The following is a 24,076-nucleotide window of genomic DNA, read 5'->3' as shown; positions in this document are numbered from 1 at the left end:
TATATGGAGGAATCTGTGTGTGGTGGGGTGTGAGGAAGAGTGTGTGTGCGCGCGTGCATGCATGTGTGTGTGTGCACTTGCGTCTACCCGAGATTATTTTTCAGGTTATTTGGGGGAATTGGGAAACAACTTTTAAAGAGGCCTTGCCCAACGGGTTCCTTCATGAGTCCCCTGAATCTCTCTCCAGATTCCTTTCTTCCTGCAGGATGTTAGGGGCTCATTCCTCTATAGAGACTGCTAGAACAAAATCAGGAATTTAAATTCTTCAATCCCAACTCTGCCATTCACCAGCTAAGTGACTTTGAGTAAAGCACTTCCCCTTACTGGCCCTAGGTTTTCTCATCTTTAGAAAGAGAGGACTGGAGTAGATGAATGAGTTTTTTCTCCCAAGAGAGTCTTGAGTCTCCTTGGGACCAGATCAAGGGCACAGGTAAGACACCTACTAGACACCCATCCTAGAAGGTGGCCAGGATGGAACTATGCCCTGATATGACCTTGCAGGATGAGGCCAGTGTGGGCTGGGTCTGATCCCCAGGCTAATTCTTAAGACTCAGAGTGTAGGCCTGGTGGTGGTTTCCAATCTCCTGGGGCACAGTTTTGCAAAACTTACCTGTCTTGAGTTTCAAGCAGGAAACCTAGGTGGGTCCTGAGCCAAAGAGACTGAAGGTCAGAGAGAACCAGGAAGAAATTTCCCACAAACTCAGGCTAAACGTCAAGGGGAAAGGTCTCTGCTGCCCGTGCCAGAAGGCCAGTGGCAAAGATCGGCCTCCTGCCAGAGCCTGGCACCCACTGTACATGAGGGCACACACAGGACTCCGAGAGAAGCCAGAGTCCTCTCCCAGCCACCCCAACCAGAGAAGCCAGGCCCCAGCACCCTGTGGTCCCTGCCTCGGCCAACTTGCAGGGTTCCTGGAAAGCCAAGTGTAAACTGAATTTCTGTAAACTGAATCACATTTGCTAACGGACATAATTTCAGGGATGTTTCATCACCCTTCCAGGCTCATCGAAAATTGGCAGGGCTTCTAACACTTTTACCTTTTAAGTGCTTCTTCCTCCACCCCCTCCCCAACCTCTCTGTCAAGTAGTTAATGATCTGTAAACAAACACTTTAAATTCAGTGGGGGAGCTCACTATTTAAAGGAACCCTGTGGGGAAACCTTTTGAAAAGTTAACAATCTTTCTGTAATGTGAAAAATCACCCTCTAATTTATCGGTTTCCATTGATGAGATTTGGTGTGTATTGGACTTTCTTAAAGTGGGACTCAACCCAGTACCTTTCTGGTTAGAAGAACGGGTGAGGAATGAAGAAGCTGAAGTCCCAGATGCGTTTCTTTTGCCCTAATCATCCAGCCTCACACACATGTATTCACAGACCCCACTCACCCCACACAGAAAAGAAGAAAAGGCCGGAAAATCATAGCCCCAGCACCTGGAAAGCTACACCTGCAACTCTCCAGGATTTGATGCCTGGAAGAACGAGCATTTTCACATGAGGTGCTGTGCTAAGTCACCTCAGGCGTGTCCGACTCTTTGCGACCCTATGGACTGTGGCCCGCCAGGCTCCTCTGTCCATGGGATTCTCCAGGCAAAAATACTGGAGTGGGCTGCCATGCCCTCCTCCAGGGGATCTTCCCAACCCAGGAAATGAACCAGAGTCTCTGATGTCTCCTGCATTGGCAGGTGGGTTTTTTACCACTAGCGCCACCTGGGAAGCCCTTGAGGGAAGGAAAGCATTTGGGCTGTAAAGGTGGATCCAATGAGACTGACCATTTGCTCAGCAAACGTTAATTCTGATAACACCAGCCAGGGCAGAGAAGGACTTCTCTATCAAAGCAAGCAGAACATGCAACTCCCAAATTCCTCTGAAGGGGCCACCCCAAGCCTTTTTTATCTATGTCAACTTGCAACAAACAGAATGTATGCCTCCACATCACCATTTTCATCAGTCTCAAGAAAATGCCAGAATAAGCTGAAGAAAAGCAAGCCTTGCACTTATAGGAATGCCCCTGATATTTTCAGGTGTTCTCGGGCCTTGTGGAGAAGGATGTTGGCAGGATTGTGGGCAGCGATGCTGCTGGAGGGGAGAAGCATGGTTGGTGGATATGAGCAGGCCCAGAGAGCTGGAGGATTTTCTGGTTTCATCTTCCAGGACTGATGTGTGCAACCTTCAAAGAAAAAGGGCACAGAAGCACAGGTGGCCCCAGGAAGGCCTGGTCAAGCCTCCAAGCCTGGTCCTTCTTAATAAAGTATGTTATGGGACTTCCCTGGTAGTCCAGGGGTTCAGACTCCATGCGTCCACAAAGGAGGTATGGGTTTGATCCCTTGTTGGAGAAGTTCTGCATGTCTCAAGGTGTGGCTAAAATAAAGAAGGAAGTACGTTGTGGCCTCTGTGAAGGGCTTTATCTTTTCCCCAAAGCCTTCTTCCTCACATTCTGACCCCACAGGAGTCCTGTGGGGTGAGGGAAGGTGTTATCCTCACCTCCCCAGATGATGGAAGATCTCTCAGGCATCCTGCTTCAGGTAGTGAGGGCAGGGCTGGAACTCAGAGTCCTGCCCACCGACCTGGGGACCAAGCTCTGCCCCCCGTTCACAACTCACCTCAGAGCCCTCCAGGCCGGTTGAGCGTCTGGGTGCTCATCGTAAATCCACTTGCAGGCAGTGCCTTGCCTTCCTGGGACGGTAAAATGGGGTGTGAGCATCCAGGGAAGTGGGGGAAAGGCACCCTCTAAGGGCCTAATGCTCCATGACAACCTTGGCCATTAGCACCAGAATTGGCCATTCTCCAGAATTAAAACCTATTATGTCCGATGGTTAATACAGAACTGCTCGGAAATTATGAGAACTAATTTAAGGCTTCAAAGCGCTACAAACTTAAAAAAAAAAAAAATGGTCTAGCAGGTCAGGCTCTGACATTTCTTCAGGAACAAAACTAGGCTGCCCTCTCGCCTGAGGTGAGATTGACTCAAGGAGGGTTCTGGGGCTTCGAGGCCAGGCCTCGTCCCATGGCAGCAAGTCCTTGTTTCAGAAACAGGCCTCTGCCCGCCCACAGGCTCCTCCGACTTCTGCTCCCATGGGCTCAGTCCCTCAGCACCTTCCTCCTCCAAGCCCTGGCCTCAGTCCTAACCTCTCTGACAGCCCCACAGAACAAAGGAGAGGCAGACACAGCCTATCGACTGGAGGCCTGTTTTCTTGGCCTCAGAGTTCATTTTCCTGGCTTTTTACCCAATTTCAAATCCTGCATTTATCCCACTGACCAACCTGGAAAGAATTTCCTGAATAAAAAAAGATGCCCACGTGTATGATCTGCAGTCACTCGGGAGGTACAACCGGCTGTTCTCGGGCTCGCTAATTCTGTTGATTCAACGAGGGAACACATGAAGTTATCAGACTCCTCCAAGCTCCCCAAGCCAAGAACACACCACCCTCTCCACCCACTGGACAGGCCCGCCTGAGAACTCAGCTTGTGACACCTGGCCTCTCCGAGCACTGGGGCCACAACCCCCTTTCCAGTTTCCACAGACATCAAAGGGGCTCCACATGAGAAGGGAGTCCCCAGGATCACTTCTTGTTTTGAATCTAAGACTGCCTGGCAAATGAGGCCCCAGCTACACTCTTTTCTATGCAGCTCCAGACGTGAGACCGACCCAGAGCCACCCACGTCAAGGTCTCCCAGGTCCACTAGGAACGGAGTCGCTCCCCTCTCCCTAACAAGCCCCTCAGGCTAAAAGCCCCCTCTGTCACCGGCCCACAGATCTCCGCCACCATCACACTCCAGCCCTGTCAGGCGGTGGGGAGTGTGGACAGCAGGGCTGACGCGGTTTCAAAGAGGCCGACCAGGCAAGAACCATCCTGTACTCCTGCCCCAGCTCTAACGCAATAAAATGTCTTTTATCAGTGTAATTCAAGGCAAAGAGTCAAGGGTCTGTCACCATTTTAAAGAGGCTTATTACATGGCCGCAAAAATTTGCCTCAGGCTCAAACCTGGCATGTAAGGTATCAGCGTGGGACAGGTTCTTTTGATTTGATTTTATTTTCTTACAAAATCTGAAAATGAAATGCTTCTGTCCCTCCCTTCCACCAACCGTTTTTTGATTTATGGGGGAGGAGGAAAGAAATCTGAAGTTGACAGGTTGGGACAACTCCACTCAGCTTTCTCACTCAAAAGCTGCTTTTGTTAAACCATACTTTGCATTTATGGCCTGCGGCTCTTGGCTGACACGGCTGCTTCTCCAGTGTGGAGCGAACTGCGGACTTCCCCTGGAGGAGGCCCCACTGAGATTACACCCCCACCCCCCACCCCACCCCGTACCTAGGGCCGGGGCACTGCAGCTCAGGGGGCGGGGGGCACCAAGGCCCCCGGTTAGACAAAGGCGGGGCTGGCAAAGGATCTCCCGCCTTACACTACGGATCCAGGGCTTCATGTGATGCTCATGTGTCCATCACTTCTGGTCGCAACTAAAGTCCAGCCTTCTGAGAACCAACCGCAAACTGTTCACCTCTCCTCACCCAGCACCATTCTGGGCAAAAAAGAGGCCTTCGATCAATACTCTTAAATCGCATGCTGTTCAGGGGACTTTTCTTCGTGAAGGGCGATTCTAAATGACCTGGGCTAAAAGGAGCTGCCAAGGACCCAGCAGTGACTAGGGGGACCTTGCCTTCCTGGAGTCGTTGAGGTCTCTCCCGTAAATGATTCACTAACCCCGGAGCCTCCAGGTCAGCCTTGACCCAGGAGATGATTACAACCAGTTGAAAGTGGCTGCTGGCCCATCAGTTCACTGTACAATGTTGACAACCTGTGACTCTATATTTACTCAATGGTCGTTATGGACAATCAAGTTAATAATTCACTTTCCAAATGCTGCGTAATTATACAGTTAGAAGAGTTACAATAGATGTCAAATTTCCTTAAGCCTTCTGATGAATTGGTCCCAATTACCTAGTCTGGCTGCCTTTCCTCTCCTTCATCATCTCAATTTTTTTTTTTTTTAGTAATCTCCTACACTTTCCTCTATTCTCATCCCCTACCTACAGCCCCATCTTTCTGCTCCGAGAGAGGGAACAGTGCGAAGTCCTTCAGTTCAAGGAATCCTCTTTAGATCACATGGTTTTGCTCCACTAAAAGGGTAAATAAGGCTAGCCCTGGAAGGTGCGTGTGAGGCTATGTGGATGACCTCATCTGCCTCCCTGCCTCAGATGCAGGAGGCTGCCTGCAGCAGCCCACGCCTCATCCCCCGACTGTCCTGGATCCTGGCACCACCCCATGGAGGGCAGGGAAGACAGTGCAAAGCCCTGGAGTGCTCAGCGGGGCCAGGGCTTCCCAGCCAAATGACTGGCATGTCCCTGCCCAGCCGGAGCCCCAGGCCCAAGCCCAGCCTCTGCCTATAGGATGTGCCGGAGAACAAGAGAGAAACACATACACCCTGAAAACAAAAATGAGGCAGGGATCCCAGGAAAAGCAAAACCATTCAGACCCCCAGGCCTCCTCTGTATCTCCTAAGAGCTAAACTTGGCCCTTGGCACCCTTGCTTTGTGGTCTTCACACATCCACCTCACCCACCCCAAGCATATAACCTGCTTTCCAAGCTCAAAGCAAGTTCTATCCCCACCCCACCCCCCCCCGGTAGGGCAGCATGGTCAGCTGACCCCGATCACCCCAAGCTGCAAGGCCTGGCAGGGAAACCCAGGCATGATGAAGGTGCCAGAGCACAGGTGGTGAAGGAGGAGAGGGACAAAGGTGACAGGAGGTGATAGCAGCAGAGACAATATCTTTTCTCCATTTCAATAAAATGTGATTTTTTTAAAGTCATTTTTCTAGATGCTCCACTCCCTACCTCTTTCTCTCTCCCACATGCTCCAGCACACACAACCCAGGGCTCCTGTGTTTTCAAAGGTCTCTCCCCATCCCCACTCCTGCCTCACAGACAAGATGAATTTTCTAGCAGATTCCTCACCCCAAAATTTTATATTATGGTGGGAAAGTCTTTTCACCACCACAGGGTTCTGGAATCATAAGAGTTCAGCATGCTCTCTGGGACGTGAACTAGGACAAGTCCTGCAAAAATTCTCAAACTCATGAAACCCACCTAGATACAGAAAACATCTCTGGAACCTACACTCGGTTCTAATAATGGGGATGGACTAACATTTCCTGGCTGACAGCTTGGATAACACTCTCGGATCTAACATCTCATTCTTCAGGGGCACTCTTGATGCCCAGAGAGGGGGCAGGCCTGGTAAAGGGGCGATTTCTACACATTTAGAACATTTGTGATCGTTCTATGTAGACAGTTTGGTGGAAGTTTTTTTGTTATTTGTTCAGGTTGTGGTTTCTTTTCTTCCATTAAAAAAAAAAATTGGAGCTGTATTTGTTTCCTGTTGGTGGTGTGGACAGAAGGCGGGTGTGTGGTGGAGGAGGTGTGTGGGGAGATGGCTGATGGATGGAGCAGGGCCGAGAATATCCGGAATTGGAGAAAAGTGAGAAATGGAGCTTTTTCTTGGCTTCCAAACAGTTGTAATTTCTACTGCCACCGCTTAGATCCTGGGCACCAGGCAGAGAGAGAGTGGGAAAAGGGACATGTGACAACTTTGCCACAAATCAGGATTTGGCATTTAAATCCACAGGAAGCAAGAAGAATAGAGGGACTTCTTATTTATAGATTTGCAGATGAATTGAATGAGATAACCCAAAATGCACTTCTCGTGTATCTGAAGGAGCAATTCCATTTTCAGACTTGGAAAGTTTCCCATAATTGAGTATCACCCGACCCCAGCAGCACGCTGCGTCCCAAGGTTAAGATCAGCTTCCTGAAAACCGGGCAGAAGGCTGCTGCCTTCGGTGGTAGCTCAAGAATTCCACTTTGAAGGACAGGTTGGTACCACACTACATTTAACTGGATTCAGTTCATCTGATTATACAGTGCCTTGCTTTCTGGAATATGTAATCATCTCTTTCTGATGACATTTTAAATATCCAACTAGACAAATAATTGCAACAATAATTGATAGCAGAGTCAAGCTGGAAGATCACTGATTGGCAGAGTCCCCACCGGAACAAATCTTCTTTCTTTCAAACATTACAGGAACGATGCTTAAATCTAACTTTTGCTGATAAATGCACAAAATCTGATTTACTGATCAACGCACGGCAAGAAAACCTGCACTTCAGCCTGTGATTACTCTGTGAGCCGCTGGAAAAAAATCAGGCAGTGTGATTTATATTATTTTATTTCCCATGAATAACTGCAAGGATAGTGTGGGGAGTTTGGGGAGAATCAACAGGAATAAGAAAAGTGTGGCTCTTAATACTGTGCTTCCTGAACCTTGTTGGCCAACCCTCAAGGTTTACAGCCCTTTCCCCTCTGATGTGTGTCCCATGTGGAGACACAGTTTTGACAGGGGGAACACCCAGAAAGGAAGGTCCACAAATGATCGGCGCCATTCAGGCCTTTCAAAGCTGGTTTAAATCGCCTCAAACCAGGACTTAAATTCCACTGACCTGAGCACTGAGCTCTGGACAGGGTCAGGAGGTCTGGGCTCAGACAGACCCCAAGAGATCTCAGGCAAGTCCCTGGGGACAGATGAAGTCCATCCAAGATACAGCCCCAAATCAACCACTGTCTACATCACGTGTTTCGATTGTAATATTCAAGTTGTTATGGTTTGGGTCACTGCTTTCAACAATTCAGACCCTGTGGAATGCTGCAATGGTCAGAAATAACTTACAGAGGAGGCTTGTCTCCGGGAAACATCAAGTGAACGAGCTGGCATATTCACAGAAATAGATTACAGTAAGGAAAATCTAAAACAGAAGATGTATCTGATTGCTCCAGCCAGTGACAAAGGCAAGAACCAGGCGTGGCGTCTAAGCACTAGCATGAGAGTCTCTCTTCATTTTTTTTTCCTCCTGGTTTTCCTATTTTTTACCCCCTATTTTCTTTTCCCCTTCTTATTCCTTCTTTATTCCCTTCCTTCTTTCTTTCTTCTTTTTCAGGCCAGGGTGGTTTTCCCCCCCGCCTTGAAACAGAACCATTATAAACGAGTTCACCTCATAGCTTCTGTTAAAAATCAGGAGCTTGTTAGATGTAATGATTATCTGCGCCGTGACACTTAGCTCATGCGAGGGGGCTTGTCGAACAGCTTTCCTCTAATTTGGATCTCCTCCGGTAATTAGAAAGCCCTTAAGAGTTTCCGCAAATGCAGGTCACTATCGACAGCGCGTGCTTTCAAGGCTTCGCCGGTGACAGCGGTGGCGCTCCCCTCCCAGGAGCTGGCAGGGTTGTCCAAACTCTGACAGTGTCAGAAAATTCAGTCACCACGGCCGCTTGGCAGGAAGTTCCAGGTAAGATGACTGTCCACACAGTCTGTTTCCGCATAGCCAAACAGCCTGATGAAATCTGCATTCAAGTCCATCTAAAAATAGCCCAAATGTCACTTCTCTCTTTCTCACTCTCTCTTTTCTTCTCTCTTCTCCTTTTTCTTCTCCTTTCCACCTCTGTCTTTCCTTTCCATCCCCTTTCCACACCTCCCTTCTCTCCCCTCCCCTCCCCTTACTCTCCTGGCAGAGGAGTTCAAAACAGTCACAACTCACCAGAAAGGGAAGTAGGTTTTACAGATAAACCAGGTTGCTTTTCATTGAAATAGCAGTGATTGTGGAACAGAAACTACCCCCTCCCCTTTCAAAAAACTATTTCCTATTTTTTTTGTGCTGGTCAGCAGCTGCACCTGGTGAGGTGGAGGTCAAGTCTACACTCCCAGCGTGGCTCACATTTTTTTCTTAAGGAAGACCTTGAATGGGGAGAAAAAAGAAGGAGGAAGGAAGGAAAGGTTAACAACTCAAGCCAAAAGGCATATGGGGCTGAGGTCTTCTGCCCTTAAGTAAGTGAAGTAAGTGTTAGTCGCTCAGTTGTGCCCAACTCTTTGCAACCCCATGGACTACAGCCCATCAGACTCCTCTGTCCATGAGATTTTCCAGGCAAGGATACTGGAGTGGGTTGCCATTTCCTTCTACAGGGGATTTTCCCAACCCAGGGATGGAACTTGGGTCTCCTGCACTGCAGGAAGATTCTTTACTGACTGAGCTACAAGGGAAGCCCGCTTCCCTTAACACCATGCAAAGCAAGACCTCAAAATTTAGGAAGCCTTATTTAGGGTAATCTATTATGTGCTGGTCAGGGGGTGGAGAAGTGGGGGTGATGGTGATGTGATGGCCATGTGTGAGTAAATTTGCATTTATTTCATCAAGTTCATCTAAATTTCATCAAGTTCAAGCAAAAAAAAAAGAAAAAACCCTCTGTAGCATTTGCCCAAGAATTGGCCAAAAAAGGAGACCAGCATTTAAATCAAAATAGGAAACATAAAAATTATTTGCACATCTCCACCCCTACCAACAAGGGACAGCCCTGGAAGAACAACTATTCTTTGCCACCACAGTTCCCAAGCGGATTGGTCTCAAGGCCAAAGCCCAATTCCCTAAGCAGATCTCACACGAATGCAGGAAGCTGAGGGGAATAGAACCCTGGCCTTGGAATTGCCTTAAGAACTGCAGCGGGATCCAGTGGAGTAGGGGATGCCAGAGGCTGGACTGATGAATTCACACAAACCCAGAATGAGCTCAAGTCACAGCAACCAGAAAGAGTAGAGCAAGATAACCCCAGCAAGAATCCAAAAGCCAGGATCCTCAACAGCCACGGTAGGCAGTTGATCCTGGTAGGCACCCAGGCCTCTACAGAAATCCTGTGGCTTCAGCTTGGTCACTGGCCTCCAGACACCAGTCCTAGGAAAGCCCTTGGTGCCTTTGAGCTAACTGGGAAAAAAAATCAAGAACATTTAAGATTCTGCCTGTGAGGAAAATATAAGAAAAAACCTAGACCTGGGAAATAATGTGAAAAGTAGTGAAACCCAATCGAGTCATTTAAAAAGAAAAACCCTCCATCCAACGTCATAAAGCTGCTGAATATTAGGTTCCTAGGAAACTGTCCCAGCAACCTAGATATGAGAAACAAAGCTTGCTATTCTGAGGCGAGAGGACCGTCTTTCACTTGGGACAGTCAAACGTAGTCTATAAATATCAACATTGCTCTTTGTGAATATTGGGCTGAGCTCAACCCAGAGAAGTCAAGTATTTCCCTAAGGTCACACAGCATTCCACGTCTCCCCAGAAAAACCCCTTTGCTCAAGAGTTGGCTTTGTCTTCTCTTGGAAATACATATTGCTTACCAGATCCCCATTTTCAAAAGGAGGGCTGGGGAATGAGACTGCACATTTTAGTGTTTCTTTCCCAACTTTCTTTCTCCAACCCTCTGCTCTGGCTCTCTCCTTTCACATACCCACAAAGGTGCACACATATGCACAAGCACACACACACACACACACACAATCTGTTTAGTATATATAGGGATCTATTTCTATATCTACCCAAAGATATATAGATCTATACAGATCTAAATCTATATGTAACACCACTGCTTTGGTCAAAAATAGAGGGACAGCAGCAAGCTCTTCTCCATTCTGAAATGGATTTGACTGCAGCAAGTCTTCTCCATTCTGAAATGGATTTGACTGAAAGGCTGCTGAAGGGTCAAAACCTCCTGGAGAGGTTGGTCCTCAAACTTTCACCATCACGGCACTGATGGTGCAGTGGACCATGGCTCATGGACCATGGTGGACCATGGCTCATTTGCAGAGAATGCCTTGTGACTCATTCTCTCCCCCACACATCAGATGGAGACACCAACCACAGTTCTACCAGCCTACCTTGCTCCACCTCCAACTGGGCACTCATGCCTTCTTCCCAAACAATGAGACACCACAGTGGCCAAATGCTGAGAGTCCACTTTATGGACATATGTATAGTTAAGTACTGAAGTGAGAAATTTAAGAAAGCTATGCTTAGACTGCACATGCACACTCACATGCATGTTCACACATACACGTTTTGCATAGAAGTGGGAGGCATGATGGACTGGCAGACTTAGCTGGCAGACTATTATAAGACCCATGGGAGCTCCAACTCCACATGAGGACTGGATCTGGAATGTCTTCCAGGAAGACCTTTATGCATCAGACGGTTGACCAAGGCACCGTTAAAGTGTTAGGTGATACACCAACACATCATGGTATGACAGACAAGCAGCCCATAGTCTCAAAATGACCACACCTCTTCACGGAGCGGCATTTCTGCCCAACACCCTGTGAAGCCACTCATCTCTCAAATATGGCCACTGCTCTCACCCTGCATTCCCCTTTTCATGTTTTCACCCCTTTCCCTGCTAAACGAAATAGAATCAGGAAAATTAAACTTTCATTTTAAGACTGCTGTTCTATCAGAATGAAAAGGACTCGGGAAATTCAAAGCTTTAGCAAAACATCCCTCCTATGAATCTAACTTGACTATTCAGACACCTCAGAGTCCTACAAACAGGGCATCTGCCTGCCTTTGATCTGTTACTCGCCACGGGCCTCTGCCACAGGCAAGAGGGGGAATGCCAGGATACCTCTCTAAGTCTGTGAAGCTCTAACCTTTTACCCATGTAATGATCTACTTAATATAGTGTTTTGTCTTTAATCAGAGAAAGAATAAGATAATCTGATATTGCATAAAACTCCCTAACCTATATTTTCCAAGTCCATTAGGCAGTCCTTTTGCATTAGTGTCAGCACATCACATATTGCATCTCCCATCAGGCTTTCAGGTGTCTGCAGCCCACAGCACCCCACACCAAGATCGGGAGAAGAAAAGTCAACTGCGGGCAGGGGTGGGCGTTGTGCAGTGGGCAGTGACTTTTTTGTCATCTGTATGGAAATTGGGAAATCATCTTCTCAAATGGAGATTACCTTCCCTTGGGATCCTTCTGGAGGGCTATAAATAATAGAACATACTAATCAACAGCATAATCAGATTAAGGAAAAACTAAATTATACCATTATAAAATGCAAAGTTAAAAAAAAAGAACCATGAAAAAGGTGTCTTAGCCCATCCCCTTTGGTTAGCCCTACTCTCTGGCAGCCAAACCTGCCTTAATAAGGGCGTTCAGAGATACTATTTCTCACTCCCTTATTTATAAGCAATGGAATGCAAAAAGTGAGAGGCTTAATTTCAATACAGTCATTTCACCATCAGCTATTCTATCTAAGGAAGCTGCAGAAAAGTGAAGACTGGAAATTTATGAACACTTTGTAAGAAACCTGGATTAGAATTTAGTTTAAATATATGAGAAGAACCTGGGCATATGGCATAAACATAAGATACAAATATTCTGGGAACCTCTACCTCTAAGCATCTTATGATTCAGTTTTCCCATCTCTAAGATGGAATCCCCTAACCAAATCTGAGGAAACATTATAAAAAAAACAATTGGATTTTGATGCTTGGTAGAAACCAACACAATACTGTGAAGCAATTATCCTTCAATTAAAAATAAATTTAAAAAAAAATTGGATGTTAAACTCTCACAAAGAACCCTCTCTTTATTATTACTTTTGAGCTGGTTTTTGAAAAACACAAGAATAATACATATGATGCATTCTCGTTCTGCAGAATCATGAACGTTATCCTGGAAGAGTATGTCTCATTGGCTGTTAAAAGAGACTGTTTCTTTCTTTCCTTCTAGGAACACAAGGAGTGAAGTTGGCTATTTCATCAAAGCCTGTAAGACACCTGAGTCATCATTTTAACTGAACAATTTCTCCAAGAATTCAACCACGAGACAGGGAAGAAGCCCATCTCTGCGGTGTGTTGGGAAATGCCATTGACTTTTCCCTGATTCCTCTCCTCTGTCCTTGGCAATCCAGTTACGATCTGACAGCATTTAAAGATGACAGTACTTGAGGTAATAGGACAATGCCATAACAGGATTACAGCAAATGTGAAAGAAAGGACACACATAGGTACTGTCATTTAGGTAATGTCATCTATGATCAGTTTTCATTTCATTTTTTGCTGACACAGAAGTCACTATCACTTATACAATTCAGTGTAAACCCTGTTATGGCTATATAGTTGGCTTTCCCAATGAAAGGAAACATATTTCAGGGGATTCAGGGAAACTTTTCTAGTTTTGGTTGATGTGAAAATAATAACAATAAAAATTTCAAATCAGTGACCAAAGAATCAAAATTAGCCCGAAGTCACTACCACCCCAAATTCATTTATCTTCAAAGAAAGGAAGAAAACATTGTTGTTGGTCATAAACAATAGGAAACCAAGAGGCTCCTGAAGGATGCCTTTGACCCCAGTGGAACAGTTGCTTTAGAGAGTCTGGGGAAGACAAAGGGAAACACCTAACTACCTTCACTCTGGGGAGCTGGTCAACAGCAGTCCACCTGCCAACAGGTCCCTGTTAGTCATTTACACCCTTTCTCATCCCATTTCCTTTTTGTCATGTGGCCCATAGCACATCCACATAATACCAGCTCTTGGAAGTCAGTTCTACTCTACTTCCTAATTAATTTCTGCCACCGTGAGATTTTCCCCCAAAGCTGCCAAGTCTCCTAGAAGCTTACATTCCTTTTGCAGTGAACACACATCTTCCCTGCCTGCTGCTAAAATGCCCTCCTCATCGTCCAGGACAAGGAGCCATGCTGTACGCCAAGTGATCAACCACAAACAAAAGAAGCTTGTTTGACCAACATCTGTCTCAAAAGAAAATTCTGTCCAGGAGGAGGAAGTACCATGACGGAAGCTACAAAGATGTTCTGACCACTTCAAATCCTAATAGAAGCTAGTCCTCCTCTAGAACATTCTGGGTTCACTAGGGTCTCTGCTTTCCTTTTGACTTTCCATGCATCCCTGGCTAATCTCCTGGGCCCATAAACCTCCTTTCCCCTCTCAAATGTCTGTTGTACACTCCTTGTATAAACTTTTCTTACATCATCCAGAAAAGTTCATTTGGGTTCAGGTTAGTTTAAAGTCCTTTCAGGCTTTCCTTCCTCCTATCTGACTTCCTGTTCATACTCAAGGCCCAGCTAAACGCCTGCTGGTCACCTTGGCATAAAGAATCAATCTCTGCCTTTCCTGACCTTAAGGAGCGCATATTTCCTGCACTACCCTGGACACATAACCAGCCCTTCCATCGCTCATTACCTCTCGATGCCCCTCCTTAATTCTACGTCTTCCCAATGTGCTCCTGAAGTGCAGGGACTTTGTCTTCTATTTATTTTTATTTCATTTCAAAGGACCCAGCACAGCATGTGATATATGATATACATGTATCTTAGAAACTCAACAAATAGTGGTTAAATGACTGATTTGCCTTCCTAAAAGGAAAGTTATTTTTCCAAGTATCATTTCTGTTCATAATGACAATTTTAACCATCTCTGTAGCCACAAACAGTTCCCTTCTGATATCTGCTTGTATTTCCAGATAAAAAAAGGCAAGTGGCAGTAACCTGTTATGCTACACAAAGATTAGCAGCAATATCCACCCTCTTTAAACAGCCACTCCACACCCTACAGAAGAGCAGAAGTGAAGCCCACGCACCAACCAGAGCATGTGCCAGGTTGATTGAGTCTGGTTGTCAGTTACCAAAAACTAACATCTTTACAGGAAACCCATCTTTAAGTCTGCACAGCCCTCTAGCTCAATTTCAACCTTGGTCAGCTGCAAAGACGTTAGGTTTGGCTGAAGCACACACTGAAGGCAAAACGCTAAGTTCTAAAAATATATTTTTAATATTCTCTTGAATCTAGCATCATCAAAAAGGACTTCACTCTGAGGCCAGAGAGAAGGAAACATGGAAGTTCTTGGCCACTTTGTCCATCCTAGTTTGTAAAGGGAACTCCCTAGAAAAATGAAGGTAACAACTAATGTAACTATTATTTGTAATGTTGCCCTCAAGGCACAGGCTGGGCTGAATATTCATATCAAGGCATCCATGGCATCTCTTTTCCACCTTGACAGCCAAGTCCCGGGGTCAGGCCATGTGCCCAAGTGCAACCCAACACCACACACACATGGCAGTTTTCCATGTAAGGATTCAAATCCACATGGCCTTAGCATACGCTAGGCTCAGAAAAGGCAGTCCCCTCAGGTCTACCAAATGAATGAGGAAAGTCTAGATATCACACGTACACTGACGACCTTAAGTTTTGCATGAAAGATGATTTGCAGAGGAAGATGGATGTTAAAAACAAACAAAAATTCTCACTTTACAGGAATTCACCAGACAGTGACACGGTTGGGATCTCCCTCTACCCAAAGAGAAGATATATCAGTGAGTAAGACTGACTCAGGCATATTCTCCCCTTTTATATTTTAAAGCCCTCTGGTTTATTAAATAAACCCCCTTCCCTTACTGTCCCTCACCTCACACACTCACAAGTGTTCATAAATTTCTCACATGTGCTCTGCTCATGGTGGAAAGCATCATCTCAGTCTGCTTCTGCCTCTCCCCAGTCATTACCGACTTCCATGAAATCTCCAAATCCAAAGTTTCCTGAGATGTACTTTAGTGCCCACCGCCCCCCTCCCCCCAAGAGATGGCTAGAGTCTTGAGATGATGAAAACAATTAAAAGCTAGGGATAGACAGAGAGCCTTCCATGACAGTCCAATTCAAGTGGTTGGTTTTTACTTTTTAGTTTTATTGGGGCATAATTTACATACAACAGTCATTCATTTTAAGTGTACAGTTTGATGAATTCTGCTAATTGTATACAGTTGTAGAACCTTCACCAAAATCAGACAGAGAACATTTCCATTGCTTTAAAAAGTCTTCTCATGCCCTTTTGCAGTCAATCCCCTCTCCTAATCCCCTGACCCCTTTTATACATTGATCTACTTCCCATCATTTTAGTTATGATTTTTCTAAAATCTCATGTAAATAGAATCAAACTGCATTAAACTTTTTAATTTCTTCCACTGAGCAGAATGATTCTGAGATTCATCCACGTTGTTAGATGTATTACTATTTCATTCATAAATTGAATATTCCATTGTATGGCAGTACTGCAATTTGTTTATCCATTCACCTATTGATTGACATTTGAGTTGTTACCACTTTTTGACTATTAGGAACAATGTTCCAATGAACATTTGCGTATATGTGTTTGTATGAATGCATGTCTTCATTTCTGTTAGATAAATAATATCTAGAGCAACTCAAGTTTTGAGAACACAAAAAAGGTTTTGAGTTTGAGAGTCCAGGGAACCCCCATTTTGTCACCCTACAGCCTGTCCTATCTCCATCCTCCTAGTCCTCAAGGAATTCAACTCCAAAGCCTGTATCGCAGTCTGGCTCGATTAGCAAATGTCACCTTATTCCAAGCAGAAACCTCTCCGCTGCTCTAATGGAGTGATGGGAAATGACCCCAAAACATCTTTATAATGGCCATTCATTAGGACTGAGACCCCCTTCTGAGTCAGGAGTAACTATTAAATGTGGTGCTGAGAGTCCTAAGAGCCTCCCCTTCTCCAGGTCAGAGAGGGGGGTGATTGACCTCCCCCTCTAGCTGTGTAGTTGAAAAGCAGCCAAGGGTCCTGAAGATAACTTCTACCTTGCCAAAAGGCCTTGGGAAGGAAGACAACATTAAGGCCTCCCTCGGAAGGGCCCCCAGCTGCTGCCCAGTGCTGTGGACACAGAGAATCACAGGAAGACGTGAGGATTCCCCCACCCCTCTCCCTCGCCCTCATTGGCTGTGACAGGGCAGGGCTAGGAGACAGCAGGTGACCAGGAAGCCGAAAGCTCCTTGAAGGAGCTGGAGCCTTGAGACGGGAGCTGCACTGGCCCCCAGGAGCAGCAGAGGCAGGCCTAGAGAAGACACAGGAAGTGGAGGGAGAGCAGACAAAAGAGGGGCAGCCACCTTAAATAGAAAGACAACAACTCAAGGGGAAGTGAAGGGAAGTCACTCAGTCGTGTCCAACTCTTTGCGACCCCATGGGCTATACAGTTCATGGAATTCTCCAGGCCAGAATACTGGAGTGGATAGGCTTTCCCTTTTCCAGGGAATCTTCCCAACCCAGGAATCGAACCAGGGTCTCCTGCATTGCAGGCAGATTCTTTACTGTCTGAGCCACCAGGGAAGCCCAAGAATACTGGAGTGGGTAGCCTTTCCCTTCTCCAGGGAATCTTCCCAACCCAGGAATTGAACCAGGGTCTCCTGCATTGCAGGCAGATTCTTTACCAACTGAGCTATCAGGGAAGCCCAAACAAGTTGAGAATGAGCCAAGTGAGGCTTGACACAACTTACTGAGTTATAAAACTATTTCCAAACGTAAGACTTTGCTTGTCCCAGATATGCAATTACATGGCTTCTCCATCCATGGGATTTTCCAGGCAAGAATATTGGAGTGGGTTGCCGTTTTCTTCTCCAGGGGATCTTCCCAACCCAGGCGTTGAACCCCGGTCTCCCACGTTGCAGGCAGACTCTTTACTGTCAGAGCCACCGGGGAAGTCCCAAGAAAACGAAACAGAGACTGCTACAAGCAATAAAATGAGAAAGGGAAAGTGAAGCCCTGTGAGTGAGGTGTACTTGCATTACTTAAGAGACCTGAGCAGATCCTCATTCCTGGGGCAACACATCTCTTAGCTACATAGACTGAGGAATCATGAGGCAGAGGAGAAGATGGTGCTGGCAGTGGTTCAGAACTAAGAGAAGATGGGAGCCTGGGAGATAGGAGGCAGGGAGCCCTAGCTTCTCATCCATGCATTGCCACCATCTGGTCTGGTGACCATGCCAGGTCTCATCACCTCTGTGGACTTCAGTTGCCCCACAGTAAACAAGGAAGTTGGAATAAATGATCTCTAATTCTCCAATGTCTTATAAATCTTGTGTCATTTTTGCAGGATGGGAGTACAGGGAGAGGAGGGTAGAAATGGCCCAGAGCTCGCTGGGATAAAATATCAAAGGGGAAAAAGAGTATACATTCCAACTACCTAATCTCCAGTTGGCAGAGCCAGACCGGGGGAGATACAGACGGGTCCTGTGATGACAAAATACTTCTGGCTCACTCCTAATGTTTCACCACCAAACTCTATTTCTTTAGCTGGAATTTAAAAATTGATTCATCTGTAAAATGGGAATAATAATAGTATCTGCTTAATAGGAGTTGTTATGAAAGTAAAATGAGTTAATATTTGTAAAGTACTTAGAACCAAGAAAGTGCGTACATTTTATTATGAAATAAAACACATGCCTCCTAGTATTTGTTACACCTCAGCAGAAATGAGGTCATCAGCTCCTTTCCCAAGAGGAAGCTGGGATCAGGGGAAAAAGGAAGAGGAGGAGAATAGATCAAGAAATTCAAGGTTGGAGGGAGGGGGCAATTGGGAATGCAGGTTCCAAGCTACTGTGCTGATAGGCATCCATATATGACCAGTGGATGGAGAGATGGACAGATGAAAACAGACAGACAGTGATGAGGTGGGGAGAGTGCGTTCAAGGGAGCCCTCACCTCCTTTACGATTGGGGAGGGATGAACTAGTCCACCTGCCACGGCATACAAATAATTTTATTCCTATGGAGTAACAAAATCCAATTCTCCACCGACAAGAGAGTCTTTTGAAAGAAGCCACCTGAGCGCAGTCACAGACCCAGAGATCGGCCACTCCTCTTCCACCCCACCCTCATGCCCACCCCAATCAGAGGCCAAACTCTTCCATGGGGCCTTTGATAAAAGCAACTGTTGGCCTGCTCCAGACCAACACAGTTGTGTTGACCCTGGTTTTGGCTAAGAGCCACAGCTCCTTCCTGGCCAGCTTGGGGCTCTGTACTAGAACCAGCAACCTGCTCATATTTGTGCACACCTGGACACTGACCAGCTGTATCTATTCAGCTGTATATCTCTGGGTAACTCCCAAGTCCTGCCTATCTTCCTTTCTTATCACAGGGATGGCAGGCAGGGTTCATCAGTAAATTGGGGTAGAACCCCTTAGAAATGAGTCCAGTCTGGCCAGTGGAGACAGTCAGTTTGTATCCCAGGTTGGGGTGCAGAAATTATTATGGTCCCTGTGCTTTGAGAGTTTGGAGTACATATACATAAAAGACGTTTGGCAAACTCCCTTCCTGTTCAGAAACAGACACCTCATTGCTCCTCCCCAACCCAATCCCCTGCCACCATGGGAGCCTGGGGCAGAGATAACTTGGGGCAAACAGCAATTCCAGATTCTAAATGGCACTGTTGTTTCTGTGAGTCTAAAATTTCAAGGATATTTTCAATCTTCTTAGAATGTTTTTTAAAACACCTAAGACATAATCTATAAATCCTGGAAAGATTGCCAGGAAAGGGGAACACAAACTAAACAGAAGTGGACCAGGGCCACTCCCTTGTGAAAACTCAATTTATGATGAAGGCTTTTAGGATAACAAGAGGGGGGATGAAAGAAAGCTATGCATATACAGAGGAAATGGGGTAGAAGAACATGGATTTGCTCATGAAATCCCAGAATTCTAGCACCAGGAAGGGTCCCTGGAAACTGGAAAAACAAACTAGGACCCATAAAATGGAAGTTAAAAAAAAAAACAAAACCATTTACAGAATGCCTTCCCTGGCGAGGTGGGGCAGGCTGCCACTGACTGGGAAAGGGTGAGAGCTGACCATTGCAAAGATGTCACTAAAGGGGCAAGTGCTGAGCCCTCTGAGGCAGAACTGGAAACTTTTTGAAACCATTTCCCAGCAGAGACAGACCTGGTGCTGACCATCTGATGACAAAGTCATCCTTGTCCTCTGGTCAGCTCTGACACACGGCCAAATTGGGCTCAGAGCAGCAGTCAGCAGGCGCTAAGGGCGAGAGAAAAAAGTGACGTCATCTTCCACTTGGCCACTAGTTGGAGACAAGGATTCAAGACATGGACGATGAGTCCATCTCTCCCTTTTGTACAGCCCTCTTGCCTAACAGATGTCTCCGTCCCAGCATCTCTCAGAGGCCTGGGCCATTTCTGAGAGGCAAACTCAGATCACATAGAATTTAATTCTAGGACAGCCAGCCCTCTGCATTCCATCATAAGCTCTCTCTGTGTTCCCAAGAGGAGTCTTAGCCAACTCCTTCCTTAGACCTCCCTCACTGTGCACCACTGCAGTATTCCTGAAAAGCAGTACATAAACTGAATTTCGGTAAAGCAAAGTCCATTCATTCTTCCATCAATAAATCATATGAGATGAGTGAACACAACTTAGCACCTAATTTCTGTCTTCACTACACTGTCTTCCCAATTATTTCATGAGAAGTCTTGTTTCCAAAGAGACTACCAGTTCTCCAAGGAAGGAAGTATGCTCCCTACTTCTTTCCCAGGGTTGAATACACAGAGTGCTTAGCACACACCTGTCGGCCAAGGAGTCTAATTCTCTTTAACTAGCACCCTCTAAGCTAGAGCTCAGAGAAGGCAATGGCACCCCACTCCAGTACTCTTGCCTGGAAAATCCCATGGACGGAGGAGCCTGGTAGGCTGCAGTCCAAGGGGTCGCTAAGAGTCGGACATGACTGAGCAACTTCACCTTCACTTTTCACTTTCATGCACTGGAGAAGGGAATGGCGACCCACTCCAGTGTTCTTGCCTGGAGAATCCCAGGGACGAGGGAGCCTGGTGGGCTGCCATCTATGGGGTCGCACAGAGTCGGATACAACTGAAGCGACTTAGCAGCAGCAGCAGCAAGCTAGAGCTATGAGTCTACTTGCTTGCAGGCTTCCTTTTCTCTACCAAGGTCCTTTGCCAGAGTAGTTAATGACCTGTAAACACTTTCTGAGGTAGACAAACATTCCATCATAAAGAAATACCACTGAGGATCCTTTGGTAAAGTGAAAAAAAAAATCTTTTGTAAAATGAAGCATCACCTTTTTACTGCTCTGTTTGATAAATTCAGATTTTTCACAATATGGACAAATATTCAAGGATATATAAGCTGTCTTCAAGTCAACACCTAGAAACCAGGCAGCAAACTATCAGAGAGCTATGAAGTCTAGACTCAAACCTCAGCTCCTGAGCTTAATTGGAATGTTCCAGGTAGACACATTTGTGGCCTCTAAAATCAGGAAATCAGCTGGAAACTCAATCAGCACTTACAGTTAGCACCTACCTCATGACCATATCCTCTCATGGTGATGATAATGGCCATGATGGTAATAATAACAATAGCTGCCACTGAAGAGCACTGTGCAGCTGACAGAGCAATTTAACAAACTGTCCTTCCTTGGAAGGTCTTCTAGACCAGTCTCGTACTCCCTCTTTCTCTGTGTTACCACCTTATCTTCAGCACACATTTCCCCCAGAGGGTTCTGTGACCTCTTTTGTCCCATTTCTCTCTTTGCCAGTGAGAGGACAACGCTCTAGCAGAGAAATGCTCCAAAGGGTGCTGTGCTTGGTTCTAAATGAAACCACATCAGCCAAGGGCCACCACAAGAACCCACAAGGTTCAAGCACTGCTGAGATGGCAGGGACCCCCAGGGCGGCCCCTAGAGAGGCAGATCTGGTCCTCTGGGGAAGGACATTGCTTCGAGCAAGGCTGGGGTGAGTTCAAAGTCCCTAGAAGGTGTGTGGGAGTGTGGGGGGCTTGATTGGGTCAGACTCTGAGCAAGAAGGGCCTCTGGGAAATGGGTGTGGGGTTCTTCAAGGGGACACCACAGCCCTGGGCACAGAGGTGGTGAGTGGAGATAATGCCCACAGTGATAACCAGCAGGGCCCTGGCAGAAGAGGCCCTGGACACTGCAGGCTGGGCAAGGCCTCAGAGACAGCTCATGGGACATGTGGCAGTGTGCTCCGAGGAGAACTCCTCCCCACCGGTGACCCCTATCAGTGCCGACCAAGCACACAAGATGTACACCCAGGCTGGGCTGGACACAGGGGTGTCCGCAAGGTTGCAGGGCGTGCACTTGGGAGGTGGGGAGGTGACAATGCATCGTGCATGTACCAGGGAGGTACCCTGAAGCACTGGGCTGCCCCATACCCACTTCCTTCTTAGAAGTGCTCTGGGACATTCCATAACATAGCCACCTCTGGCACTTGGGCACGTTTTCCAAATAATAATGCGTGCTAAGTTGCTTCAGTCCTGCCTGACTCTTTGCAAACCTATGAACCATAGCCCCACAGGCTACTCTATCCATGGGATTTTCCAAGCAAGGATACTGGAGTGGGTTGCCATTTCCTCCTCCAGGAGATCTTCCCAACCCAGGGATCAAACCTGTGTCTCTTATGTCTCCTGCACTGGCAGGCAACTTCTTTACCGCTAGCACCACCTGGGCTTGTTTTCCAACTTTTAATGGCAAATAGGTTTAGTGTGCTGGAGAGACATGAGCCCAGGTGAGCTGACCCACTCATCTACTCACCAACACATATGATCAGGAAAGAGGGAAGCGGGCCGATGAGGGAAGAGGGGAAAGGAAGCCAGAAGCCGGCAGGGCTGCTGAGGTCACCTGCAGGTCCAAGGTCAGCCCAGATTCGCCCCATCGTTTGCCAGGCTGCTGATTCTCTGAAGAGCCTGGAGACTTGAATGCTAAGGGAAATTGCTCGAGTTTGTGTCGTAAGCCATATGTACCCAGCACACACGTTTGAATCACCCGTAAGCTTGATCAACCTCAGATGACTGGCCAACTCCTGAAGAAACCGTATTTCTCTAACAGAACAGGAAGCAAGCAGGGTGCGGGATGTGCAGCAGGGGCAGCAGCTCCTCACATTTTCCCTTCCCCCAACTCTCTCTGCACACCGCATGGAAAGGGAAGGATGCCACAGGGGCGACTCACATGGGAGACTACCCCAGGCAGGTCCCCTGGAACTCAGGTTCCCAGAGCTGCGGTCACCTTCTCCCATCTTTGGGCCCATGCCAAGCTGGAGGACAATGTCTGCCCACAGAGCCGAGGGAGGCTGGGGGGGCTCGGGCCAGCCACACATGCTGGGCAAGGTCAGCAGACAGCATCCTCCGGTAGGCCACCGGGGGCTCAGGCGCACCTCTTCCCCTGCCACACTTTCAGCCCACAGAGCTGACAAGTCAAAAGACCACCACGCCTGTGCTTCCAGAGTCATGCCTCTGTGACAAAACACACATCCTGCAACACCTCTGAGTGACCTAGAGTCAAGCGGAACATATCCTCCCAGTGGACAGGAAAGGTAATTCACTCCATTTTACAGGTGAGGAACCTGAGGTTCAGTGGGGTTGGTTGGCTTGTTTCAGGACACCCGGCCAATGGCTGAAGGAACTCAGATGTACCTGGCTTTATGGAGGGGCTGACTTCTCAAGACAATGTTTGCCCATCTCCCTACACCTACCCATCAGCCCCAGGGACCATGCAGGACCAAAGTGTGGGCCATAGTGAAAAAAATCACTCAGCCTTGAGGGGAGAGGCTGCCGTGAAACAGGTCTGGGGGTCAACACCTGGACCACAGTGTGCATTGGAGAGGGGGGGTGCAGAGGCCAATGCTGTCTGGCGCTCCATCTTCTCAGTTCTCCCTCCTCTCGGCCTCCCAGCCCATAAGTTTCAAGACTCTGAGCCCCTGTGTTTACTGCCCCACACCCAGCTCTAGCAGCTGGCTGGCCTCCAGCAGGACTGAGACTCTGAGGGAGAAGGCGCCAACCTTACTCCTCCCCGCAGGCCAGCCTGGGCCTCCTCGGGTGCGCCCACCCCACCGCCCGGCAGCCTGCTCTCGAGCTGTCTTTTGTCTCTCATCTGGTCTACTGCAGCTCTCCTTGCTCCTTCTCCTCCTTTCAGTCCTCTGCCCAGGCCTGCCTAAGGCTGCATGCCAAAACGATTGCATGTCAGGGCTCTGCCCAGGGCACTGAGGGTTGGGGCTCCCACAGTCCCGTTTCTCTGGCCAGGATGGATCACCCAGAGGCCTGGAAAGGTCTGGGGGGAGCCCCTGGGGCCACAGAGGGGCTCTGTTTAGAGAGGCAATCCTGACAGTGCCACTCTGGGGAGGAGGGTAGGGACAGGTGAGATTCCCAGGGCCAGTTTCCTCAGGCTGAGGCACCTCTGACTTCTCCACCACCCAAACCACACCCCTGCCAGCTGACAGACATGCCTCCAGATTGTAGGACGACGGGAGCAGAGGTGGCCTGGCCAGGGCATTAATCCCCAGCAGGAACGCACACTGGAGCAAGCAGACAGTGACGCCGGTAAGGAAGGAAGGGGAGGCCCTGAGAAAGACAGGGGAAGACT

General features: G+C 47.4%; 1 protein-coding gene and 1 long non-coding RNA gene across 13 annotated transcripts in view; both read right to left on the bottom strand.

Moving 5' to 3' along the window:
* Positions 1-24,076, bottom strand: part of BCL11A (BCL11 transcription factor A) — a 100,684-nt gene that overhangs the window by 22,538 nt on the left and 54,070 nt on the right. The window lies entirely within an intron of this gene.
* Positions 7,221-10,894, bottom strand: LOC145546386 (uncharacterized). The gene is made up of 2 exons (XR_014082874.1): positions 10,753-10,894; positions 7,221-8,784 (listed from the first exon to the last, which is right to left on the bottom strand). It is a non-coding gene; the product is annotated as an uncharacterized LOC145546386 (long non-coding RNA).

Source organism: Giraffa tippelskirchi, chromosome 4 (genome assembly GCF_054371585.1).
Source record: "Giraffa tippelskirchi isolate mGirTip1 chromosome 4, T2T-mGirTip1v1.2.pri, whole genome shotgun sequence".
Lineage (NCBI taxonomy): Eukaryota > Metazoa > Chordata > Mammalia > Artiodactyla > Giraffidae > Giraffa > Giraffa tippelskirchi.
The sequence above is the reverse complement of the archived record's forward strand: the minus strand, read 5'-3'. Positions and strand labels throughout refer to the sequence as shown.